The following is a 9,659-nucleotide window of genomic DNA, read 5'->3' as shown; positions in this document are numbered from 1 at the left end:
ACCTGGTCACCCACCCCTTGGCGGCCCCCTAACCCCCTCCTGGGAGTCCCCCAGAAGCCCCAGGGTTGAAATTGGGCGGACACGCTCTATTCCCAAGAACTCCCCAAAATACCAACCCCAAACCTAAAGTTGTGCTTCCCCTCATCCAGTCCAGTCCTGTTGATCCTTTCAGAGTCCCAGGCTCTGGGAGATAGTCTCGAAATTGAAGGGTGGGGCATGAGGGTACCCTCTCCACCTGGCTAAGATCCGACGCCTGGTGCTGACCGCCAACCCCAACCCCGCATAAGCTGCTCCCGCTCCATAAACTTCAGAAGGTTCCAAGAGTATGGGGGACCCTCTCCCACAACCCAGCCCCCTCCTCAAGTCTGCCCCTGCGCTGCTGCACCCCTTTCCCAGAACCCCCAGGTCATCCCACGAGTGACCCCTCCTGCCCGAAGAATATCCACATAACTGAGACATGACTTGTACCCTTTGGCCGCCCAGCCTCTTTTCACGCAAACGTGACTGGCCTGAGCCTCCCAGGATCATAAAAAATGTATTTGCTGTCCTCTGTTGGCCGCCGGGTGTCACACTCGGAAAACACATCGCCCAACCCCCTGGACGCTCCTGATGCCACTGGGGGGGGGGGGGGGGGGGGGAGGAGAGGGGTGGCTCCCAGGGACCCCAGCCAGAGGAAGTGAACCACACAGACAGCCCCCTCCTCTCCTGCCCCAGCTGCGCCCCTGCCCTGCCCCCCACCTCCCTGGGAGATGGCTAGTAGCCTCTGCACTGGACTTTGACCCACTGGCCTTGCAGCTCATGTCCCTTCTGCCCCCGTGAAGGCGTGTTGGGTTCCAACTCCAGAAGTCTGGGGGGGGGGGGTCGTGCTCAAGGTGGGGGCCTCAGGGCTCACCCCCGGCTGGGGGACACCCTCCGGACCTCCACCCCAACCCCCGCGGTATGGTTTCTCCAATGAGGGTTTGGATGAGGGTTGAGCAAAAGGGGGGCTAAATCAGACCCCTCTTAAGGCAGAGGACTGGTAATCATTAATCCCCATTTCCTCCTGAGGACCTACTATGTGCCAAGCACATAGTATATATGCTCTCTTACTGAACTCACCCCGTTACTTACCTCAGTCAGGCGAGAAGGCTGACTGAGGCTTAAAGGTTGTTCATTGAATTAAGACTTGCTTGCTCTCTTGTCTGCTGAGCACAGAGCTGATGCTGGGACCACACTGGCAAGAGGGACAGGTCCCTGCCCTCGAGGAACTCATTGTCCCAGGAAGAGACCCAAGTCAGCAGTGGGTTACCATGCTTCCCTCTTGGTCCAGGACATGAGCATTGGAGCCTAGCTGCCTGGGGTCAGGGAACACGAGAGATTGAGGCTGGGCTGGGACGTCCCATCTGGGCCTCGATACTGGTCCCAGTCAGTGTCCCTCCATTCAGGCTGCATTGTCCTCTGGGTCAGTCCCCTCTTTGGGGTAGAGGCAGAGAGAGGCTTTGTACCCACTGCTGCTTCTCACCAGTTGCAAGTCCCTGGGCCCAGTTTAGCATCTCTGGGCCTCAGTTTTCTCATCTGTAAAATAGGACTAAACAACAATACCAGCAGTATGGGACTTTTGGGGGAAATAAACGAGACAAAGTTCATGTAGGAGATTTTGGCAATCAAAATTTCTTTTTCTCTTCTAAATACTTCCTTTTTATTTACATTGTGTTTAGAGGTTGAAGTGTTTTTTAAAATGTTTATGTGGCTGCAGTGGGTCTTAGTTGCTGCATGCAGAATCTTTGATCTTTGTTGTGGCATGCAGTATATTTTCTAGTTTGGGTCATGCGGGTTCTTTAAGTTGTGGCATCTGGTTCCCTGACCAGGGACTGAACCCAGGCCCCCAGTTGCAGTTTAAAATATATTGATAAAACATAACAAAAGCTTCCTAAGAAGTGAAAAAAAAATTGCTGAAAAAATGGGCTTCATTAACATATTGAGACATTTACTTAATACATTCTTTGTTGGAAATTAGTGATATGACTTTTGTAGATGGATAACATTTCCAAATCACTCTAAATAGGAAGCATTTCAGGTCTTCACCCTCTATACCCAAAGTAGAAAGTCACTCAGTGTCTGAACGCAATACTGACAAACATCAGAAATGGTCACTCGGAGATCCTGCTGACATACTGTTCTATTCCTTCATCTAGAGATGTTTCTGTTGAGTAAGTGTCCCTATGCTTCTTTTTTTTCTCTTTGCTCTGATCTTCCTGCAGCGTCAGGGTTATATTTCAGATTTCTTCTCTTTTTGCTCTCATTTTGCAGAAGGAAGCCAGTTTACCAAATTCGTTGGTAGTTCAAAGTTGAAAACTGGATTTCTCCTGTAATATTAACATTTGATCAAGAAGGACCTCTGAGCGCTTTCATCAGATGATTGGTTGTGCCCCATGTTATTAACGTGGAGGAGGGGATGTCTGTGCTGAGATTGGAAACAGGAAAAATACTGGGACAGTGAGAGGGGTGGTGTAGCCCATGGGAAGCGCCTCTGGGGAGCTTGAAGTGGCTCCCAGACTACATCAGCCTGGCTCAAGGTCCTGGCAGGAGCTGCCCCCCAACCCACATCTGTGCCCTGAGCCGCAGGATTCTGGAAGCTCGCCTCATCACTCCCCAGTTCACACCCTGAGTGCTGGATGCAGAAGGAAAAAGCGGGTTCTAATGGGACCAGCAGGGCCCATGGGCAAAGTCTCACCAAAGGCTGCAAGGGCCCTGCCTTTGCCTTGCACTTTAAAAGCACCCTAAAAGATGCCCCCCGGATCCCTTTGAGGCCTGCCCTTGCCTGTCCTGGCTCAGCTTCCCATGACTCAAGCTAGTGGCGGGCCTGAAATCCAGTTAAGCACCGGAAGTGCAGCCAGACTCCCGAAAACAACCCGCTCCTGGGCCAGAAGCCCCAGAGGCCGGCTCTGGCCTTCTCCCAGGAAGGAGCCCCACCCGCACCTAGGTTTCTGGCCCAGGGAGGGTGCCAAGCCCCAGGCCAGGAGTGCAGAGAGGCCACAGGGATGGAGGGCGAGCCTCCTGGAAAGGCCTGGACTCCTGGCTCTCAGGCCCGGAGAGAGAGAGAGAGAGACTGAGCCAGCCACAGGTCTCACCCTGCCTCTTTGTAGGTTTTCCTCTGGGCCTGCAGAAAGGAGGCCATCTCCTGAGACTCCTAGAATATAAAAAATGAAAGACTTCGAAAGCAGGCAGACAAAAATCATTGTGCAATAGATTTTCTTTTTTAATCTTTCTTTTACCCTAATTTTTTTTTTTTAATTATTTACTTATTTTTGGCTTTGCTGGGTCCAAACCCGTTGCCTCGTGGGTTTTTCTCTAGTTGCGGCAAGTAGAGGATACCCTCTAGTTGCAGAATGTCGGTTTCTCATCGCGGTGGCTTCTTGCTGTGGATCACAGGCCCGAGGGCCCACGGGCTCAGTAGTTAAGGCTCAGAGGCTCTAGAGCACAAGCTCAGTAGTTGTGGCGCCTGAGCTTAGTTGCTCCGAGGCCTGTGGGATCCTCCTGGATCTTGGATTGAACCTCTGTCTCCTGCATTGGCAGGTGGATACTTTACCACTGAGCCACCAGGGACGCCCCTGTACAATAGGTTTTAAACATTTGTGTCAAACAGGTGTGGACTTTTAAAAAACAGATGCACACAAACAGGATTACAGTTGTAGCGAAGTAGTTACACCAGACATGAAACAGTGGCAGGATTTACAGAAAATACATTCTTAGCTGTGTCCACCGAGGTTCATGGGACATCAGTCTGAAGTTTGATCAGGAGGCAACAGTGACTGCCCTTGTGACAACTTCTGGAGATAATGTTCAGAATCTAGCCTAAAATAGCTTTCTGAATACCAGGACTTAGGCCCAGTGGTCCTTACAAGTTTGGTTCAAAGCTCCCTTAAAGCCAGCAGTCCCCACACTCTCACCCTACCCTAGCCTAGGTCCCTGAACAGGTTGCTGAGTGGGTGGGAGCAACTGCAAGGCCTTATATTTGGCTCTGCCCACCCGCCACAGTGGTGCCTGTGCCCCATAGGGAACAACAGGAATTGGGGGCAAAGAGCACGAGAGGGAAACCAGTTTCCATGGCCCTGGCCCTTGGGCTCTATGATGGCAGATGGAGACGTCCTGGCCCACCTGAGTTTTCTTTTCTTTCTTTTTCTAATATTGATTAATTTCATTTGGTTGCACTGGGTCTTAGTTGTGACATGTGAACTCTTATTGTGGCATGTGGGGTCTAGTTCCCTGACCACAGATTGAACCCGGGGCCCTCTACATTGGGAGTGCAGAGTCTTAGCCACTGGACCTTGAGGGAAGTCCCCTGCCTGAGTTTTATTAAGGCCACCAAGAGTCACAGGTCCCTGTGAGCCTGTTCAGTTGCTCAGTCATGTCCAACTCTGCGACCCCATGCACTGCAGCACACCAGGCTTCCTTGTCCTTCACCATCTCCCAGAGTTTGCTCAAATTCAGTAATGTCACCCGACCATCTCATCCTCTGTTGTCCCCTTCTCTTCCTGCCTTCAATCTTTCCCAGCATCAGGATCTTTTCTAATGAGTTGGCTCTTCGCATCAGGTGGCCAAATGAATCAGTCCATTCAATGGATATTTAAGATCGACTGCTTTTATTTCCTAGCTGTCCAAGGGACTCTCAAGTGTCTTCTCCAACACCACAGTTCAAAAGTATCACTTCTTCAGTGCTCAGCCTTGTTTATGGTCCAGCTCTCATATCTATACGTGACTATTGGAAATACCATAGCTTTGACTAGACAGACCTTTGTAGGTGAAGTGATGTCTCTGCTTTTAAATACACACTGTCTAGGATGGTCATAGCTTTTCTTCCAAGGAGCAAGCATCTCTTAATTTCATGGCTGCAGTCACCATCTGCAGTGATTTTGGAGCCCCCAAAAATAAAGTCTGGCACTGTTTTCATTGTTTCCCCATCTATTTGCCATAAAATAATGGGGCAGGATGCCATGATCTTAGTTTTTTGAGTTTTAAGCCAGCTTTTTCACTTTCCTCTTTCACCTTCTTCAAGAGGCTCTTTAGTTCCTATTTGCTCTGTGCCATGAGGGTGGCGTCAACTGCATATATGAGGTTATTGATGTTTCTCCTGGCAATCTTGATTCCAGCTTGTGCTTCATCCAGCCCAGCATTTCTCATGGTGTACTCTGCATAGAAGTTAAATAAGTAGGATGACAATATACAGCCTTGACGTACTCCTTTCTGCATTTTGAACCAGTCTGTTGTGGGCCTGTAGCCTTGTGTTTCTTCATGAAGTGGGGAAACATGAGGACAGTCTGCTCACTCAGGTCCTGCAGCCCCGCCACCCTGGCCTGTCTGGCACATTTGGTGTTCAGTTGCTAAGCTTTGCGACCCCCGTGGGCTGCACACCAGGCTTCCCTGTCCTTCACTATCTCCCAGCATTGGCTCAAATTCATGTCCATTTTGAGTCAGTGATGCTGTCTAACCATCTCATCCCCTGTCGCCCTCTTCTCCTCCTGCCCTCAATCTTTCCCAGCATCAGGGTCTTTTCCAATGAGTTGCCTCTTTGTATCAGGTGGCCAAAATATTGGAACTTCGGCATCAGTCCTTCCAATGAATATTCAGGGTTGATTTGCTTTAGGATTGACTGATTTGATCTCCTTGCTGTCCAAGGGACTCAGCACCATGGTTTGAAAGCCTCAATTCTTCGGTGCTCAGCCTTTTTTATGGTCCAACTCTCACATGGTAGGGAAAATGAAGGTGTGTTAGAAAATGAATAAGAGAAGGAAGGAAAAGTACTGAAAGAGAGGTAGTGAACCTGGGATGTCAAATTCCTCAGGAGGTGGGTAACTTCAGGCCCTGGGTGGACAGAAGGACAAAGTACCATTGGTGAGACAAAGGGGTGAGTGGTTCCTGGTGGGCTGGGAACAAGATCTTCTCCTGCTAAGGGGATCATGACCCCAGTCCTCAAGAGGCTGGTTAAGAGAGGCTTTGTAATGAAAAGAAAAGGTAGAATTATTTGTTTTCATACCTTATTCAAGGCTCCACATTGTATTGCATTGAGCAGCTTCAGCCGCATGCAACAAATTCTGATAAATTCTCTTTTCATTTTTATTCTATTACAAGTATTTTCTATTTCCTTGTTATGGCTTCTTAGGTACACGCATCATTTAAAAGCAGACATTTAATTTCCAAATACATGGGGTTTTTAAAGTAAAAAAATAAAAAGAGAGAAGGTAGAAATCAGGCTCTGACTTGGGACAAATCCTTAGTCTTCTTGAATCTCTGTTTCCTCATTGTCGGCAGTGGGGATATTAAAAGTATTAAATTGCATGATTTTCATGAAGTGCTTGTCTGGGTCTGGCAGATACTAAGTGCTCAATAAATTGTAGCAATTATCATTAGCCCTTCAACAGGGGTGTTGAAGCAGCCATGCCTGGGATGTAGGAATAGATTTACGAGTGCAAGGGCTTTTCCTTTAAGATGTGATTGGTGTCCCTGCCCATCAGTTTCATCCTCGGTCTCCTCTCAGCCCAATGAAGCCAAAGCGGAGGCAGCTCCAGGGTCTGGGTGGGTGGACCAGCTCCGCCCAGCTAGACCTCTCACCCAGAAAGTGCCACCCAGAGTTGGCTTCTTGGAATTTCAACATGGGTGGCCAAATTGTGTCACAAAACTAGAAGAATGCTCCACACCCACCCCAGGTGGAAATGAAAGAGTTGACCAACGTCTCCTTCATAGAATTCTCTGGAACTCACATGACTGTGGACCCAGTACCACCTCTCAGGCCAGTGGTAATTTGAAAATAAATGCTGATGAATTTGGAGTTTTTTTGATGTGAGGTTGCAGATGGCAGCTCACAGGCCAAGCAGGGCCCGCAGATGTGTTTCGTTTGGCCTATAGAGTCTTTGAGATAATAATAATAAATTTGATTTGGTGGTCAACATTTTTAAATCAGGAAATTTCATATTTAAATAATCCAGATTTCTAGCTGCTTAAAAAAAAATAACAAAACTGATGAGCAGATTTGGCAGCTATTGGCCTGACTTCCTGCAGGGCCACAGTTGATTGGAGCAGAATAGTCGATAAAAAAGTGTTAGTCTGGAAAGGCCAGCAGCTATGACTAACATCCCCAAGGTTTCAGTGGCTTACCACAATATCAGTTCATTTCTTGCTCATATTGTTACCAAGTCCAAGCTCATACTGCTTGCCAACAGGCCAATAAATGGAGAGGTGAGTTGTTGGGGTAAGAAACAGCGACTTCATTCAGAAAGTCAGTAGACCAAGAAGATGGTGGGCTTGTGTCCCAAAGAATCATCTTGCCTGCGTTAGAGTTCCGGCTTCTTTTATACTGAAAGGGGAGGGAGTGAAGTCAAAGGTTTCCTGGTTCCCATCAGCCTCCAGAGGAGATGAGTTAATTTCTTCCTTCCTGTAGTCATTCATAGGCGGGACTGTCAGGATGTTTCCTGTGAGCTAAACAGAGGTATTTTAGCTTAGTGCTCATTACTTGAGAAACAGGGTTTCCAGAAATGGGCTATTATGTATAATTTAAGCTTGTAGGCAACATCCCCTTAGGAATTAATTTGTGATAGATTATAAATTCCTTATTACAATATCACACCAGGAAGTAGGGGTTGGGGGTGTTCTTAGGCACAAGTGTCTCCCACTTCATGGCTGTCTTCAAGGTCTTCATTCTTCCTTCGTTGAGCTGGAGGATCAGGAAAGAGGCTATAGGAAAGCAGACCAGGTTTTGACTGCATCAACTGGGAAATGTCCCACAGTGGTAGGAACCAGCCATGAGGCCCCAAAGGGACCAACAGGGCTGTGAAATGTGCCGGGCTCGGGACCAGGAAGAAGAGGAGGACACAGAGGCTTATGAGCAGCAGCATCCCCGTTGCAAGCGGCTATCCTACATGCTTTCTCCACTTAGTCATGGGAGTTCTATTCTTCCCATTGTCCTTCCCCTCCCCTCCCCAGCTCAGTCACTGGGCCCAAGGGAAACAGCCATTGGTTGGAGAAGAGTCATGTGCTACAATCCCAACCAATGAGACAAGATGGATTTGGATACGATGCCTGGAACATCAGGAGCCATATGGGGACCTGCCTTGGGGGCTGAAACCAACACAGTGATGGCAGAAAAGAGAGCCAGAAGGAACCTGTGTGTCTGGTGGCCTGATACGTTGTTGTTCAGTCGCCAAGTCATGTCCAACTCTTCGAAACCCCTGTCCCCCATCATCTCTGGGAATTTGCCCAAGTTCATATCTGTTGCATCAGTGATGCCAACCAACCATCTCGTCCTCTGTCACCCCCTTCTCCTTCTGCCTTCAATCTTTCTTAGCATCAGGGCCTTTTCCAGTGAGTAGGCTGTTTGCCTCAGATGGCCAAAGTATTGGAGCTTCAGCATCAGTCCCTCCAATGAGTATTCAGGGTTGATTTCCTATAAGATTGACTGGTTTAATCACCTTGCTATCCAAGGGATTCTCAAGAGTCTTCTCCAGCTTCATAGTTTGAAAGCATCAGTTCTTCAATGGCATGATGGAGCTACTCAAATAACTAAACCAGAAACCTACCCTACTTCTAGATTTCCTAAGAATTGCATAATAAATTATCTTACTGTTTAAGCTAGCTTGAGCCAAGAAATTCCTGTTCCTTGTAGAATAAAGTGTCCAAACTGGTCCACTTAGGTCACCTGCTTGGCTGTATATGTTTTCGAGTTTTGACCTCTTGACCTAAAATGCTTTCTTTTTCCAGCTGGAGCTGAGGTCAGTTCAGCCAGCTGATCTTCACGTGACCTTAATTGTTTTACCACTAACGGATGCAATGTGCAATTATCAGTGCTTTCTGGGACAACGTGGGCTCATCCAGGGTCTGGATCTCTACCTGCTTCTTGGGGATACAGCAATCCTTGGGTGACACTGACCACAAGATGAGCAGATATGGGTCTGAGCCCTCGCTCTGCTAGTTTTTAGCTGGGTGAACTTAGACAAGCCAGCGAACCTCTCTCAGCTTCCGTTTCTGGTTGCTATGAGCATTGCTGGAAGATTCGGTGACTTGTCATGTAAAGGTCCTTCTCCCAGGCTCAGCATCCAGAGAGTACACAGTAGATGTTGGCTGGTGGCGGGGTCACTACACTCTGAGAGTCTCCGAAGGATCAGATGGCTTGCTGCCAGCTGTTGGCTTATTGTCCTCCCTCCCTCCCTGGTGGTCTAGTAGTTAGGATTCAGCACTTTCACTGCTGCAGCCCAGGTTCGATTCCTGGTTAGGGACCAGGTTACTCTTTTGAGTATTCCCTGTTGACTCAGACAGTAAAGAGTCCACCTGCCAATTCAGGAGACTCAGATTCAATTCCTGTGTTGGGAAGATCCCCTGGAGAAGGAAATGACAACTCACTCCAGTAGTTTTGAAGATTCCTGGAGAATATCAGGACAGAGTAGAACCTGGCAAGCTACAGTCCATGGGGTCTCACACAGTTGGACACGACTGAGCAACTAACACTCACTCCATTGGCTTATTGGAGAGACCTAGCTCTAACACCCCTGGTGGCTCAGACGGTAAAGAATCTGCCTACAATCCGGGAGACTTGGGTTCCATCTCTGGGTTGGGAAGATCCCCTGGAGGAGGGCATGGCAACCCACTCCAATATTCTGGCCTGGAGAATCCCATGGACAGAGGAGCCTGGC

This window comes from Ovis canadensis, chromosome 24, assembly GCF_042477335.2.
Source record: "Ovis canadensis isolate MfBH-ARS-UI-01 breed Bighorn chromosome 24, ARS-UI_OviCan_v2, whole genome shotgun sequence".
NCBI lineage: Eukaryota > Metazoa > Chordata > Mammalia > Artiodactyla > Bovidae > Ovis > Ovis canadensis.
Note: the sequence above shows the minus strand (reverse complement) of the source record.